Source organism: Petromyzon marinus, unplaced genomic scaffold (assembly GCF_048934315.1).
Source record: "Petromyzon marinus isolate PM22_M1 ecotype Great Lakes invasive population unplaced genomic scaffold, UKy_Petmar_22M1.pri1.0 PM_G_Scaffold_60, whole genome shotgun sequence".
Lineage (NCBI taxonomy): Eukaryota > Metazoa > Chordata > Hyperoartia > Petromyzontiformes > Petromyzontidae > Petromyzon > Petromyzon marinus.
In genome coordinates, this window is record NW_027423014.1 from 628,805 (window position 1) to 646,342 (window position 17,538).

General features: G+C 49.5%; 1 pseudogene; it reads right to left on the reverse strand.

Annotated features, from left to right (window-relative positions):
• Nucleotides 1-7,449: 7,449 nt before the first annotated feature.
• LOC142919520 (heat shock protein HSP 90-alpha-like) lies at nt 7,450-16,195 on the reverse strand (annotated as a pseudogene).
• Between the last annotated feature and the right edge of the window lie 1,343 nt (nt 16,196-17,538).

Below are 17,538 nucleotides of genomic sequence, written 5' to 3' on the forward strand. Positions count from 1 at the left end.
CCATAACACAAACGGTCGTCTGCAGGTGTGTCGGTTTGCATAAATTTATTTATTTTTAAACGGTGTGTTTATTTATTTATTAAAAACACGTTAGCGCCACGCGCAGTGATTTGGCAGTTTATTTAGGACTAGTCCATCTATGTTCTGAAAAGAGGAGGGGGTAGACGATTTTTTTTTTATAATGTATGCTGTCTGAAAGCCACTGTAAGCGTGAACAATCAATTAAGACCTGAAATGGTTTATCAAATCTTTCCAATGATTGCTAGGCCAGAATCCATCTTCTCGGTTGAAATTGTCTCTGTGCTTGTATATGTGGATAGCCTCATGAACGAATCTCTCATGGTAGCCAGATGGCTTACAAAGAACCTCTGTCTTGGAAAAGTCAATGTCATGTGAGCCTACTGAATTATAACAATGATCTGCCACGGCCGAGGTGTTGGTCCTACCGTGTTTAAGGTCTGCTTTGTGTTCACGAATGCGGTCTGAGACATGGCGTTTGGTTTCTCCAATGTAACTACTACCACAGAGGCAACTTAGTTTGTAGACACCAGGGTATTGTATGTCCGGAATCACATCTTTTACAGACGGAACCAGAACACGGATTTTATGTAATGTGTTGAAACGGACCTGGATCTTGTGTTTATTCAAGATTTTGGAGATCTTTTTTGTGATCCCCGCAATGTAGGGTAAAGTGATGGTTTTGAAAGGCTCCTCAAGAGGGTCCTTCTTCATGGTTTGAGTGATAGCTTTGCGGATTGTATAGTCGGAGTAACCATTAGCCTTAAGAGCTTGGTGTACGTGCTTGAGTTCACTGCCTATGTGTTCCTGGTCGGATATGCATTGGGCTCTATGATACAGAGTCTTGATGAGAGAATTCTTCTGTGATGGATGGTGGTGGGAATCCGGTTTCAGATAAGCATCCGTATGGGTAGCATTCCTGTAGACAGAGTGGCTCATTGAACCATCAGGTCTCTTTTTAATCAGGACATCCAAAAAAGGTAGCTTGCCATCTATTTCTACTTCCATGGTAAATCTGATGGCTGGGTGTATGGAATTGATGTGGACGAAGAATTGGTGTAGAGCAGGCCGGCCATGTGGCCAGATGACAAAAGTGTCATCCACGTACCTCTTCCATAAGGTTGGGCGCAGAGTGGCAGTCTGGATGGCGTAAGTCTCAAATTTCTCCATGAAAATGTTAGCTATAACCGGAGGGGGGAGCCCATTGGGGTGCCCTCAGTTTGTTTGTAGAAAGTTCCATTCCAAGTGAAGTATGTATTGGTTAAACAGTGTCTCACCAGGGGGGGTACCTCAGTGTTTAGTCCTTGATGAACCAAGTCTTCAATGATTGCAATGGTGTCAGCTACAGGAACCTTGGTGAATAAGGAAACTACATCAAAACTGACAAGCAGGTCGTCTGGGGACAGGGAAATACCCTTGATTGTCGATGCCAGGTGAGTAGAATTTTGTACCGCAGAGGTGGTTTTTCCAGTGAAAGGACGCAGGGTTTCAGACAAAAAACGAGCCAGTTTGTAGGTGGGGGAGTTGATAGTAGAGACGATGGGACGAAGGGGTGTATCTACTTTATGTATTTTTGGTAAGCCGTATAATCTTGGTGGCCTGGCAGCAGAAGGTTTCAACGAAAACTGTTTAGATTGATCAATTAATGCGGTTGAATATAATGGTCCAACACATTGACGGCCTTCAGGCCAGGAAAGTCACAACATTTACGGCACACGAAGGACGCATTCACGCAAGTACCCCATGCTCCGTTTTGAAGTTTTAAAATGAAACATCTTTGAATTGTGTTGTGTTTTGAATTAGATTATTTTATTTCTTCATTAAAAGCTTGTATCAATTTACATCTGGAAGACTTCATTGAAAAGGACATTTCGTGTGAATTTTCTCTCCTCATTAAGTAGATGGCCTTGCCGGGGGTTCGGACACAAACAGTGTACACACAGTGTACACACACACAGTGTACACACACAATGTACACACAGTGTACACACAGTGTACACATGCACACAGTGTACACACACACAGTGTATACACACATAGCGTACACACACACAGTGTATACACAGTGTACACACACACAGTGTACACGCACACTGTACACGCACACAGTTTACACACATACAGTGTATACACAGTGTACACACACAGGGTACACACACAGTGTATATACACACACAGTGACACACACAGTGACACATAGTGTACACACAGAGTGTACACACACACACAGTGACACAACAACAACCGCCATTCGCCACTAAGTGGCGGTGACGTCACCACGACGCTTGTGCCAGGCACAGTGACACACAGTGTACACACACACAGTGTACACACACACAGTGTACACACAGTGTGTGTACACACACACTGTGTGTACACACACTGTACACACACACAGTGCACACTGTGTACGTGTACACACAGCGTACACACACACAGTGTACGCACACACAGTGTACACACACAGTTTACATACACACACAGTGTGTACACAATAGTTTCAGTTGATATATATTTGGTATACCCCTGTGAGCCATTCGGCTCTTGAATCAAGTGCAACAAACACAAACAAGAACAAGAAACACATCTTAAAGTTACTACTTTGTGTGACTCTGCAAACAGAAAATCCATGAAAAAAACAGCAAAATGTTCCTGAAAAAAGCACCGTACACCAACGCTGTGTGCTAAAAATTCCAGTGGGATGCAATGTCCACGTTGTTGTTGCTGAGTTCAAGGGAGGGAGCAATGGAAAATGAATCTAAATCAACTTAAACTCCAATCCCGCTCTGTGACGTCACTACTCAGCATCACCTCATCGGCGTGAAACGCCAGGGGGAGGTGTACCTCGCCAGTGACGTCATGTCACCAAGGTATTCACCCCACCCCGTCTACCGCACCCTTGAGCGTGACGTCACCTCTGCCTGGGTCAACTTGCGTTATCTGTTCAAGTACAATCCTTATTTGGGCAAAGCTACGCCCGGTGACTGGTGGCTCATTAACATAATATATTCGTGAAGGCCGTTGCGAGTTTATTGCGACGGGTTTCAGCACCCACGCCACCATCCCTCCACGTATGGGCCGGGCTCATTAACATAATTTATTTAAATTAAGACCCGCTCGTCGCGGGAGGGGAGTGTCTCGTACCACGCAAGTGACGTCATCTCCTGCTGCCGCGTGGCGTCATGAGGTAACAAATCTGCCGCTCCGCGCGTGAACTGAAATCCGAGGTGAGAAATTCTCATCGCGGTTGTGGTGGTGGTGGTTGTTGTTGTTGTTTACCCAGGTAGAGCCTCGCTCTCTCTCGTAGGGATGTCAGTTGAGTAGCAGCGAGCATGGGAATCGATGTCCAGGTTGGAACTTTACAACGCGGGGCCTAGCCACGCGGGGCCTTGCCTCCTGCCCTCGCCTGATCGCGTTTACTTTAATTATCTCGCTTAGTTGAACAATCTTTGTAAGAAAGTAATCTACCAGGCTATGCGTTTATTGTGTGTTGACCGACTCTCTGTGTTGCATTGCATTACATTTCCGAGTTTTACTCAGTTTGTTTGATTAAGTGTGCTTTTGATTTAAAGCTTTCTTGACTGCAGGGATTCATATTCTTGGTTCTTTCGGTAAAGTCACCACCACGTAGAAGGGAAACAATAAAATAATAAAAATATAAAACAATAAAATTCTCACGACGTTTCGACTGCAACACAAGCAATCATCGTCAGGTGTGAAAACCATCAGCAAGAACATTTTCTTGTCACCAAGGTATTCACATTTTCTTGCTGTGGTTTTCGCGCTGTGGTTTTCACACCTGATGATGATTGCTTCTTGTGTTGCAGTCGAAACGTCGTGAGAATTTTATTGTTTTATATTTTTATTATTTTATTGTTTCCCTTCTACGTGGTGACTTTACCGACAGAACCAAGAATATAAGTGTGCTTTCTCTCTCTCTCTCTGCGTGTGCTCGTGTTATTATTATTTCCTGCAGTCACCAAAGTTCCAAATCTCTCTTTGACACAAGGCCGTAATTATAATGTTATAATAATTATAATATGTAATAATAATTATAATATATATTAGGGGGGGACATATCCCCCCCCAATAATCAAACATGCTCAAAATGTCCCCCCCAATATATTGCTATAAAAATATATATTTTTAAATAATAATTGCTATGCTATGTTAATAAAAACAACAATTTCGCTAAACCTTGGCCACAAAATGTGGACTTGTCTTCATATAACAATACGTAGATTTGTGTTTGTATGATTGCCTTGTACTTTATGAACCCCTAATCTCTGCCATTACATACTATGAAACAAGAAAAGTAAAAAAAATAAACAACAGAACAATGTAAATACAATACAATATTATACATTATTGTATCAAATAATACAAAAATTCCATCCCATGTGTTAGTGAAATTTTTCAATATTTTAGTAAATGTCAGGAAATTAGTTTTCAAATTGAGATATTTTTTTTTTCCTGGGGGAGGACCCCAGAGCCCCTGGTAGATTTGGTCCCCCCCAATGTTGACTCCATGGCTACGGCCTTGCGTTGACTCGCGGATTTCTCTACACCCCCTCCCCTCTCTCTCTGCCCCCCTCTCTCTCTCTGTTTAAGGCCTCAACACAGAGGCGTTGTTTCTCTGTGTGCCTACAGTGACGGAAAAAAGTACTTGATCCCCTGCTGATTTTGTACGTTTGCCCACTGACAAGGAAATGATCAGTCTATAATTTTAATGGTAGGTTTATTTGAACAGTGAGAGACAGAATAACAACAAGAAAATCCAGAGAAACGCATGTCAAAAATGTTATAAATTGATTCGCATTTTAATGAGGGAAATAAGTATTTGACCCCCTCTCAATCAGAAAGATTTCTGGCTCCCAGGTGTAATGAGCTGAGATTAGGAGCACACTCTTAAAGGGAGTGCTCCTAATCTCAGCTTGTTACCTGTTCCTAATAGAGGATGGGGTGGTTGTGTAATTAAGCCCGTCACCACCCGGCCAATTAGTGAGATTTGTCACGTAAACAAAACGCGTCAATTAGTTACTCATTGACCGAAAGCTTTCGTGACTGCTAGGAATTCATATTCTTGGGTCTTACGGGTAAAGTAACGTAGATAGGTTTTCTTTTAACCTATCGACGTGAGTTTACCGAAAGACCCAAGAATAGTTAGTTACTCGTTCAGCAGCACCGGTGCGTTGGAGAGTAAACCCGCAAGCGAGGTGGGCCTCTGGCGTTTTTGAGACGATTTTCGTGTCCTCAGGTCGTTAATGTGCATACGTTATGTGCATTCTGTATGTTGACTGTGAATAGATCAATAATAGAGATCCACTAATCTGCTCCTTACCCCCCTACCCCCTGGACTTGATTTGCTCACATTGACGATATAACATTTTATTCCTCTATTTAACGCCGAAACAGAAGGATTTATCCACAATCCTGGCTGTCGCCTGAGGCTGGTTTTGTAATCACCGGCGAAACGTCGTACTTGAATTGTAAATGTCGTGGGTTTACTCTCCCACACACCAGTGTGCTGAACTAGTAACTAATTGGCACGTTTTGTTTACGTGACAAACCTTACTTCTGGCTGTGTCGGGCAGTGGCGGGCTTAACGACGCATGAATATTTATGCGATCTAACCCAAACAAACTCTATTTAAGATATGTACCTTTCACTAGGTAAGGCACACCGAGCTACATCGCTCTTTTTTATAAGTGACTTGGCTATCAAAAAATGATAGCTCAGCGAAGTGGCTTATCACGTGTAAAATTATAGCAGCCAAATACTCTAAACGCACGTTGATTCTAAATGTGGAGGGGAAAACCGGAGGACCCGGAGAAAAATCCACGCGACCACGGGGAGAGAGACACGCAAACTTCAAAGATGCAGCAGGCGTTAGGCTCGGGATTGAACCCACGACCTCCTGCATACCAGACAAGGTAGTTAACATCTCGCCACCACGGTGCCCTGGTGGACGGGATGTCGGGGTGGATTAGGGGGGCAAGCGCCCACCAGGGATTTGAGATTCTATTTTCGAGGGTGTAAGCCTCCAATAAGCTCGATGGGATCACTGGGGGGTCCCTCACCTCCTCGGTGTCACCAGGAAATCCACACCTCCCCCACTGTAGGCCAAATCCGCACAACGCATGTCATCATTCAGACACGGCGTTCTAGATTTGAAGTTTTCGTGACTGCAAGGATCCATACTTTGGTTCTTTCGGTAAAGTCACGTACCTACGTGACCAAAGAGACACGGCGTCTATGGAAACTGCACTTTCATGTGGTATGGTTCAACACAATATCGTACCGGTATCAGATCTGGGTACAAATCAATTCCTGCTGCCACCTGAACACAGACGTCAATTCCTGGACTGGGCCGGGCCAAACCGTGCACAGGTGGCGACCTGAGTGGGGTACAACTCGCCACCGTTGAAAAGCGAATGCATTATTGTTGTTTTTGTATTAAAACTGCCACCTGAAAAATATTGTGCTCCACCCCCACTCGTTGCGTCACGTGGCTTCATTTCTGGTCGCAGTGCATTTCTCGTGTCGTATACCGCTGCTGTGACACTGGAAAGGTCACCACCACAATCAGTAGAACCACGACTCAACAGCAGCCTTCCCGAGTCCACCCACCTCGCTCCGCCTCCAACAGCAGACAGTGGTCATTGCCACCCACTATCGTTCTGGTAGCAACTTACCAATTGATTTGCTTTAAAGACTAAGTTTTTGACAATCTTACCGGTGCTGTTTTGCACCATTTGTTGTATGTGGTGCATTCTACTCACCGCGTTCTTTGTGCTGGTTGTATCACCAGGATAATGCACACGACCTTGCCATTCGGCATCTTGCAATACAGTAGTTTTTTATATTTTGCTGTAACCAGGTTTCTGTATAACCATGTCCCCAACGAAAATGGCCATGCATTGCCGAGGTTTACCTGTGCCAAAAATAAAGTCACCCACCATCATCACCCATCGGCACTAGTTCCCCATCTGTAGGCAACTCGCCCCACCAGCACCCCCTTGTCACCTACCAGGCTGCAGACCCTTGGGCTGGAAACACAGCCAGCAGCATCTCAAGATTGCCAGGTCTACAAAGTACTGTAACGCGAGGGGACACGCAGGGTAACCCCTGTGCACATAACCACAGCCCTCGCAGCCGCTACGTGGCGCTACATTGTTCTGCTCAAATGAGCAATGAGGTAACGGTCACCTCCCATTTGCAGCTCAATTTTAAATTCCTCATTCCCATGTGAGAAAAGTATCTCCATTGTATAAACACCGTTGGCTTTCTCCCCAGTGTTGCTTATTGTATCCCAGAGGGACGTTGGGCCGAGTCAACCCCAAAATCAGGATTTGAACTCACAACCTTCAGATTCCGAGCCACTCGCTCCACCGCCGAGAAACCAATGAACAGCCATGACGCATTTAGGAATAAACCCAGTAATGTGCGTGTAATTTTTATTAAAAAATATCCAAGGAAATTAAAAGAAGCACCAGAATGGCATTGACAACGGTGCAGCCAACGTTTAAAAAAACATAACTTAAATTCACTGCATGCAGTATATCGTAGCTTGTTCTGCAAAGGGAGGGGAGTTTTGTCGACATACCCACTCTCCCAGCAGCTGTCTGCACACCGACCATTTACAGTGGAATAACAGCCTATGGAATAAGCACAGAACTATATAGAAGCATTAACAGTATACAGAAATCAACACACCTCTGTAGGATAATTAATCAGGACGCGGCACTTCCTTCACCGCACTGCTCCACTTGTAAATACCCTCCTCCCATCATACTTCATCGCTTTGCCCACTCTTGTAAGAATCTTGCTCAATTTCGGGAAAATCTGTTCACTCGGATCCATGACAACTTTGAAAGAAAGTGCTGTTTGTTGCTGTGACCACTTCACGTTTTGGGCTTGTGGAGCCATGCTCACTCGGCATGTGGGTTAAAAAGAAAAGACACTGGGAGCCTTTACATGGTCCAGTCTTCATATTTGTGAACGCTTTAAAATTGTTATGAATGTGCAGAGCCCTAGGGTCACAACGAATAACATCGTGTGAGGGAGAACAGGGCGGGGGGGGGGGCTTCTTCCTCCTCTAGTCGACTTCCTCCATGCGCGACACGTTCTCGTCGTCGCCCTCCAGGGGTGGAAGGTCGTCTGCGGGACCGGCAGGGATGTCTTCAATTGTCGACTCATCGTCATCGATGCCTGCCACACACACAGGCTCCACTTAACGCTCCACATCCAACAACCCCACCTCACTGGGGAGAGCGGTCACACCTTGTGTAGCAGGTGTAATGTGTCAACTAGTGTGGCCTACGCAGCGGCTGTTATCAGCTCTGGGGACCGTAGTCACCCTCGCAGGATGGTCAGGATGGGCAGTCTACACCATTACATCACCTACACAAGATGACCATTAAAATAATTGCCCTCACCCAAGCCACCTCATTTTGACACAAAATAGAAGTGGTGGCAAGGGGGATATAAAAAATAAAATAAGCAGACAGCATGCCTCCTTCGCATAGCTAAGTGTAATTATTGTGTTATGTACAATATACAAAAACTAGTACCCAAAAAAGCTTTGACTATGTATTATGGATAGTACCCATGTTAAAAACATAAACATCTCAGCAGCATTGGTTCAAGCAAACCTGGCTCTGCTGATGGGACAATGATCATCAAAACTGGTCCAGAATTGGCTCGTGTAGTACCAAATGCTGCTGAAATTACACTCCGAGAAGCCTGTGTGTATATGGAGAGAAACGGGAATGAGGCCAATTCTCTTTGTATTTTGTTGCCTATTTAACGGTGGGGAATTGCAAGTTGTTGCGAGAGGGAATCGATGCGAGGCCTACCAAGTCCCAGCTTGATCATGCGGTAGATGCGGCTCGCATGCGTCTGTGGGTCCTCGAGCGTGAATCCAGACGACAGCAGCGCCGTCTCAAACAGCAGGATGACCAGGTCCTTCACCGACTTGTCGTTCTTGTCCACCTCCACCTTCTGACGCAGGGTCTCCACGATGGGGTAGTCGTGGTTGATCTCCAGGTGCTTCTTGACGGCCATGTAGCCCATGGTGGAGGAGTCTCGCAAGGCCTGCGCCTTCATGATGCGCTCCATGTTGGCCGTCCAGCCGTAGGTGCTGGTCACGATGCAGCACGGAGAGGAGACCAGCCTATTTGACACGGTCACCTGCACGGCACAGAAGGGAACGCGCATTAACAATGAGCACGGTGGACAAGTGCCGTTGTATTTACGCAGAAAAAAAGTGAGCAGAGCCCTCGTGGAAATCATCCAAGCGTCAAGTGGATTTTTCTTGACAGCAGCCGAGCACAGGCCCAAATACGTCAAGCGGCCAGCAACAAACAGTACTATCAGTACTATCAAAATTGTAATAGGTAAGAGTGTGACATGTGTCTTGAAGTGATGAAGGTTATGCAAGGCTTGGAAAAGGAAACAATGGGGAGGGTATTTCAAAGAGGCGCAGTGTGAGGTGAAGACGCAGAAAGTGTTTTTACAGGAACTGGGATTGGTCGAAGTGTCGATGAGGCCAAACATTGGGTGCAGGGATCAGGGGCAAGTTGATGGGGACAGTAAACCATGGTCGTAGCGATAGAAGATTGATGAGGGGACTGACCATCGTTGAATAAGTGACTGGATGGAGTGCTGCATCAACCATAAACCTACTCTACATTGAATTATAACAAGCACAGCGAGGTAGGAACTGGGTGCCGCAGTGTTGAGATGTTAACTACCTCGCCTGGTATACAGGTCGTGGGTTCGATCCCAGTCCTGACACCTGGATATTTGGAGTTTGCATGTTCTCCCCGTGGTCACATGGATTTTTCTCCAATACCTCCGGTTGTTCTCTCCACATTTAGAAACATGGATCGAGAGTATATAGCTCCTAGAAATTTCCACATGATAAGCCACTTCATTGGGCTATCATTTGTGGCCAGATCGCTTCTAAGAGCTGTATAGCTCAGTGGGCCTTGCCTGGTAAGCTAAAAATAATTTAGTTTCAGTTTGGGGGTGGCTCCCCACCCCAGACAGGTTCACATCACAAGTCCTGCCGAGTGCTCACCTTCTCCACCTTCTCCAGGATCTCCTTGACCACCTTGCAGAGATTCTCAAACTTGGCCTTGGCCTCCTCCTGTCTCTTTTTCTCTTCCTCATCTTCCGGAAGCTCCATGCCCTGCTTGGTGACGGAGACGAGGGTCTTCCCGTCAAACTCCTTCAGCTGCTGCACGCAGTACTCATCGATGGGCTCCACCATGTACACCACCTCCAGGCCACGCTTGCGCACGCGCTCCACAAACGCAGAGTTGGCCACTTGCGCTTTTGACTCGCCTGCGAGCGAAATCGCGGTTCACAAATTAGCCTTCCGGCACCACGGCCTCGTCTAACGGTTTGGCAAATTCCCGCTCAAATGAGCATCGCGACGATGCTCATCTCCCGTTTACAGTCCCATTCCAGATTCCTTTGACGAAGACTAATCTAAAGGAGAACCACTGTTAACAACCACAAAGTGGAATGCTATTTATAGACCGAGGGACGATTAACAGTCTGCAAAGCTTCACAATTAGATTACTTGTACAGTCTACACTTAAGTTCAATACTTGGGCAACGTTCTTAGCCAGGAAGTGCTAGCAGGCTGTGTGAAGAGCATCGTGTGTCGTGCAGCAGTGCGTGTGTGGTGCCATGGAGTGTGGTGTCGTGGCGCGTGTGGTGCTGTTGGCACGTGCGTGTCTGCCCGCACCGGTGATGTAGTAGATGTGCTTCTGGTTTTCTTTCATTCGAGACACGTAGTCCTTCAGCGAGCACATGTCCTCGCCCGACATGGACGTATGGTAGCGGAGCAGCTCCGCCAGCTTCTTCCGGTTCTGAGAGTCCTCGTGGATTCCCAGCTGTGGGGAATAACGATAAAAGGCAGAGCGACAGGGTCAGATTTCCCCCTGACGAACTGAACGACGGGAAAAGCACGAATCGCAAAATATTCAAATCCACACCGCTGCAGAAATTCGGCAAATGGTGAGAGCATCCACCTTGATGTTTTTGGAGAACTGCTCATAGAACTTCTTGTAGTTATCTTTGTCCTCGGCGAGCTCCGCGAACAGCTCCATGGACTTCTTGACGATGTTCTTGCGGATCACCTTGAGGATTTTGCTCTGCTGCAGCATCTCACGCGAGATGTTAAGGGGAAGGTCCTCGGAGTCCACCACTCCCTTCATGAAGTCTGCACACGGTGAACATTCACGGCTTTAGTATTTATCACTGTAAAAACTCTAGAGAAACCATTGAATAGAAGTGCTTTAAGGGAGGAAAAAAATGACATTGTTTACGAGTTGCTCTCAAGCCTGCATGCATCCCCGCTTACTGAGATACTCCGGGATGAGGTCTTCACAGTTGTCCATGATGAAGACACGTCGAACGTACAGCTTGATGTTGTTTTTCTTCTTCTTGTTTTCAAAGAGGTCGAAAGCCGCCCGCCGGGGGACGAAGAGCAGCGCCCGGAATTCCAGCTGCCCCTCCACCGAGAAGTGCTGTAGCACAAACACGCCATGTGCAATAGGCATTCAGTACATTTTGTACTTGCGCATTTCCTGTGGCGCATGGCCCTCATCACGAAGGCACCTTTTGAAGTCTGCAGTTGCTTCACAGTTGGGTGGAGGAGGGGGGAGGCAATGTTGCCACTTGTTGTTCCAATTAAGCAACGCTGTGGTTTAACGTTACAAATGTAGTGAATTTGGACTATGATGCCACAACACAAATTACGTCACACAATCTCTGAACCGTACACCGAGGCAGATATAGCGTATTTTTACGGTTCATACACCCCGCAGTTATAACCAGGCAGGCCTCTTAACAATTGAACAAACCTCTGTAACAAGCAGCGAACATGCTACCCTCTGGGCCGCATCATCGCACAAGTCAACAGACGGGCAACACACGCCAGGCCACATACGGCAGCCACGAGGCCCTGGCTCGTCACCTCCACTATGTCCAGAGACAACGGCACCACCACGCTCACCTTCACGGCAAGGTGGTCCTCCCAGTCGTTGGTGAGGCTCATGTAGAACTCGCCATACTCCTCCGCCGTGATGTCGTCCGGGTTGCGTGTCCACAGCGGCTTTGTCTTGTTCAGCTCCTCCTTGTCCGTGTACTTCTCCTTGATCTTCTTCTTTATCTTCTTGTCCGAGTCCTTGGCCTTGTCCTCCTCCTCATCGGAGCCTACGTCTTCGATGTTGGGAGTGTCGTCGTCAGACCTCTCTTAGATTTATCAGGAGCCGCCTCCTCCTTATCCTCCTCGTCATCGCTCACCTCCTTGTTGCGTTCTTTCTCCACCTGCAACAGACGGATTACCCAAACTTCAGACGACATACGATGGAGGTTGCTCACCAAAACAGCGATGAAACAAACGGACTGCGGTCCGAGTTGGTCGAATGTACGAAACGCAGCACGTTACTCACGTAAAGCGTGATGGGGTAGCCGATGAACTGGGAGTGCTTCTTGACAATGTCCTTAATTGACCTCTCCTCCAGGTACTCAGTCTGGTCCTCCTTAATGTGGAGCACGATCTTGGTGCCACGACCGAGAGGCTCCCCTGCACCGCATCATCGCAGCCACTCGAGATTAGCAAACTCATCACCCGGCAGCGGGGTCTGCTGGGCGTGCGGCATGGCGAGAGCCACGCGTGCTCCACCGGGAGCTCATACTCACCATCGTTGTCGGGCCTCACGGTAAACGAGCCGCCGGTCGAAGACTCCCACACATATTGCTCGTCGTCGTTGTGCTTGGTGACGACGGTGACGCGCTCGGCCACCAGGTAGGCAGAATAGAAGCCCACGCCGAACTGGCCGATCATCGAGATGTCGGCGCCCGCCTGCAGGGCCTCCATGAAGGCTTTGGTGCCCGACTTGGCGATGGTGCCTAGGTTGTTGACGAGGTCGGCCTTGGTCATGCCGATGCCCGTGTCGACGAGTGTGAGTGTGCGGTCGATCTTATTGGGGACGATGTCGATCTTGAGCTCCTTGCCAGTGTCCAGCTTGCTGGGGTCAGTGAGGCTCTCATAGCGGATCTTGTCCAGCGCCTGGGCAGACGGGGGACCGCACAGTGATGTTTACAATGCCATGGCAACAGCAGATCGACGCATGCTACCACATCCACGACCATCACATTCACGGCTCGACCAAATTCCGGAATCTACGACTAAGCGGCAGGGTGGCGGCACAGTGGCAACTCATGTGCCTCACGGCAAGAAGGGCCTGGGTTTTATTACTGACTATGAGGGTGCCTGGAGTTTATACACTCTCCCCCTATTTTTCATGGGCTTCATCAGGTTTGCTCAGGTTTCCTCCCATAGCGAACAATACTTTGGTTATGTAACTTGGTAAATAATACCTCGATAAGCAAATTTTCGATATACAAACTTTGGATTTATTACTATTATATTAATGGCAAAAAATAAATTCACTGAAATTTGATAAATAAAATAGCCCATCTACAGTTCAATATAAATAAGAATAAAATTACAAGATACAGTTTTATGAGCATTGAGATCGGCTATAGAAATTGTGTCTACATTCGTCTCGGCCAATCAGCATGCAACAATACACTGTTACGGTGATATGGTGTTTGGTGGGCAATGTAGCCCCTCATGACTGCACCGAAGACTACACTGGCTAGTGTGAATATTTTTTCAGTACATTACACGGTTTCTTTTAATTATGACGGTTTTTGTATTTTAATACTGTACAGAATAAAATATTTTCAATATAAATGATCTTGATACGAATGGGAAGTTATTGAATGTTTATTGTATGAAATTGGAACGCACCCTCAGAGTACTAACGTACATGCTATTCAATGTAACAACTTTTGATATACAAATGAAGCTCCAGGAACGCATCAACTTCCTATATCGAGATATTGGCCAAAAACATCCCAATGCTGGCTGAAAGAATACCGGCAAATTACTCAATTTGGATCACACACACCAAGTAACATCGTCCCCAACCACAAAAACTTTGCAGGACCCTCCTGAAAACGAGTCTTAGGACTCTGAGGTAAACAAGCGGAGTAAATAAAATAATACATTGCAAAGATGTCTGCCAATCTACTGTTGGATGAAGGCCTCATTTCCACACTGTCAGTCATGGAAGTGTATTGGCAAGCAGTCTACACAGTAGCAGTGGACATGGGGCCACTCACAATGACAGCAGCAACGTTAATCTAAAATCACAATTAGACCGCAAGCGGCCCATACGATACTTTGGATGTGTGAAGGGGCGGGTGGGGGGGGTCCTAGCATCCCCTCCCCCTTAATAGCGTGGGGGGCCGGTGGCGTCAGGGGTGTGGCGGGGTGTGTCCGTGTGTGACGGTGTGTGGAGTGGGGTGTGTCCGTGTGTGAGGGTGTGTGGAGCGGGGTGTGTCCGTGTGTGAGGGTGTGTGGAGCGGGGTGTGTCCGTGTGTCCGTGTGTGTGGAGCGGGGTGTGTCCGTGTGTGAGGGTGTGAGGAGCGGGGTGTGTCCGTGTGTGAGGGTGTGTGGAGCGGGGTGTGTCCGTGTGTCAGGGTGTGTGGAGCGGGGTGTGTCCGTGTGTGAGGGTGTGTGGAGCGGGGTGTGTCCGTGTGTCAGGGTGTGTGGAGCGGGGTGTGTCCGTGTGTGAGGGTGTGTGGAGCGGGGTGTGTCCGTGTGTGAGGGTGTGTGAAGCCTGGTGTGTCCGTGTGTGTGGAGCCTGGTGTGTCCGTGTGTCAGGGTGTGTGTGTAGCGGTGTGTGTCCGTGTGTGAGGAGCGGTGTGTGTCCGTGTGTGTGGAGCGGGGTGTGTCCGTGTGTGTGGAGCCTGGTGTGTCCGTGTGTCAGGGTGTGTGAGGAGCGGTGTGTGTCCGTGTGTGTGGAGCGGGGTGTGTCCGTGTGTGTGGAGCATGGTGTGTCCGTGTGTGCGAGGAGCGGGGTGTGAGTGGTTCCGTACGTCGGAGCTGTTGGAGATGAGCTCGCGCAGGAAGATCTCCTTGTTGGAGTAGAAGGTGTTGATGATGAGGGACATGAGCTGGGCGATCTCCGCCTGGAAGGCGAAGGTCTCCGCCTCCTCGCCACTGCCCGCCATGGGCTGCGTCGTCTCCGACACCTCGGGCATCTGTGGAGATAGCAGCGCAGGAGAGGAGACGCGTGGGGGCACCCACTGAGCCTCTAGAGAGCCCCTGTGGAGACACGCGAACACGGAGTCCCTGTGCGGACACGGAGCCCCCTGTGCGGACACGCGGACACGGAGCCCCCTGTGCGGACACGGAGCCCCCTGTGCGGACACGGAGTCCCTGTGCGGACACGGAGCCCCCTGTGCGGACACGGAGCCCCCTGTGCGGACACGGAGTCCCTGTGCGGACACGGAGCCCCCTGTACGGACACGGAGTCCCTGTGCGGACACGGAGCCCCCTGTGCGGACACGGAGCCCCCTGTGCGGACACGGAGCCCCCTGTGCGGACACGGAGCCCCTATGCAGACACGGAGCCCCTATGCAGGCACAGAGTCCCTATGGACCTTCCAGAATGTTCCCTCTCACGGGCACCACCCGCTGACCGCTCCGCCTGCACCATCGCCCACCCACCACGGCACCCACACGGCACCCCCCACGGCACCCACCCACGGCACCCCCACACGGCCCCCACCACGGCATCCATCCACGGCCCCCACCACGGCACCCCCCCACGGCATCCACCCACGGAACCCCCCCACGGCACCCACCCACGACACCCACCACGGCACCCCCACGGCACCCACACGGCACCCCACCACGGCACCCTACACGGCATCCACCCACGGCACCCCACCACGGCACCCCACCACGGCACCCCCACGGCACCCCCACGGCACCCACCACCGCCTCGCTCGCTCTCTCGCGTCCCCCGTCAGTGGCGGGCGCCGCCCGATGGTCTCCGGTTTACGGCCGACCGAGTGGTGGTGCAACTCGACGTGACACCGAGCAGCCACTGCACCTCCGAGTAGCCAGCCGACAGTCGCTACTTCAACATTACAAGCATCGCCGAGCACGACGCATACACCGTACACTGCTCTCAATAACGCCGTCGTTACCTCGTATCGTTCTGCCGTAGCAGTGAGAAGTCGTCAAGGCGCAGTGGTTCGCGCTTTCGCGGTGGCTGCGGCAGATTTCTGTGAGCGCGGCGGCTGCCGGCGCCGCTGCTTATAGCGAACGCGAAATTTCGAGAAGACGCGGGCGGGGGTCTCGCCCCGGCGTGCTCCGGTGATTGGTGGAAGTTTCGCGAAACCCCGCCCCCTCGCTCTCGATAATTATCAAAGCCTCGCCCCCTCGCTCTCAATAATTCTCAAAGCCCCGCCCCCTCGCTCGCGAGAATTCTCAAAGCCCCGCCCCCTCGCTCTCGAGAATTCTAAAAGCCCCGCCCCCTCGCTCTCGAGAATTCTCAAAGCCCCGCCCCCTCGCTCTCGAGAATTCTCAAAGCGCTTTCGCTTCCACGTGCCCATAGACTATCGTGGTGTATCACAGCAATGCCCATAGACTATCGTGGTGTATCACAGTAATGCCCATAGACTACCGTGGTGTGTCACAGTAATGCCCATAGACTATCGTGGTGTATCACAGTAATGCCCATAGACTACCGTGGTGTATCACAGTAATGCCCATAGACTACCGTGGTGTATCACAGTAATGCCCATAGACTATCGTGGTGTATCACAGTAATGCCCATAGACTATCGTGGTGTATCACAGTAATGCCCATAGACTATCGTGGTGTATCACAGTAATGCCCATAGACTATCGTGGTGTATCACAGTAATGCCCATAGACTACCGTGGTGTGTCAGTAATGCCCATAGACTATCGTGGTACCAGCAATGCCGATGGAATGTAATGGTAAAAACATTACCCATAGACTACTAAACGTGTAACAGAAAACATAACTATTTTATTTTACGGGCATTCTTCTTTGTGACCTTCGTTTGAATCCACTGCTGAGTTCGGTCTTGGCACGCGTTGAGTCGGAACGCGTCGGTATCCCACTCCACATTGCGGAGCCCTTTGCGTGTCGGCGTGAATCACTCCACTACGGCGAACCCTAAGAACCCCGACCGAGGACGCTTCTAGAAGTAGCCGCAACACGGGCTCACGTGAAGCGGAGCCACACGCCCGGCGGTCATCGTGGCCCGTGGCTCCAGCTAGCGGGGTCTTTGTGCTGTTCACCGGGCCGCGAGCAGTACGGGGACACGGGCTCGCCGGGCCTCACTGGGCGCTCTGTTCGCCGCAGTTCGGCTCCATTGTGCCGTGTGGCAGGCAGCCCGCGGCGGGCTGGGGAGATGGATTGTTGTGGCGGGCACTCGACAACAGTGGCACACACGTGCTCGAGCGGTGTTCTCTAAGGCCAGTATGCTCTGTGTATTTTAACACACACCAGGGATTGAGTATGGTCTGTGGATTTAACACACGCTATGGGTTGGTATGCTCTGTGGATTTAACACACGCTATGGGTTGGACATGGTCTGTGGATTTAA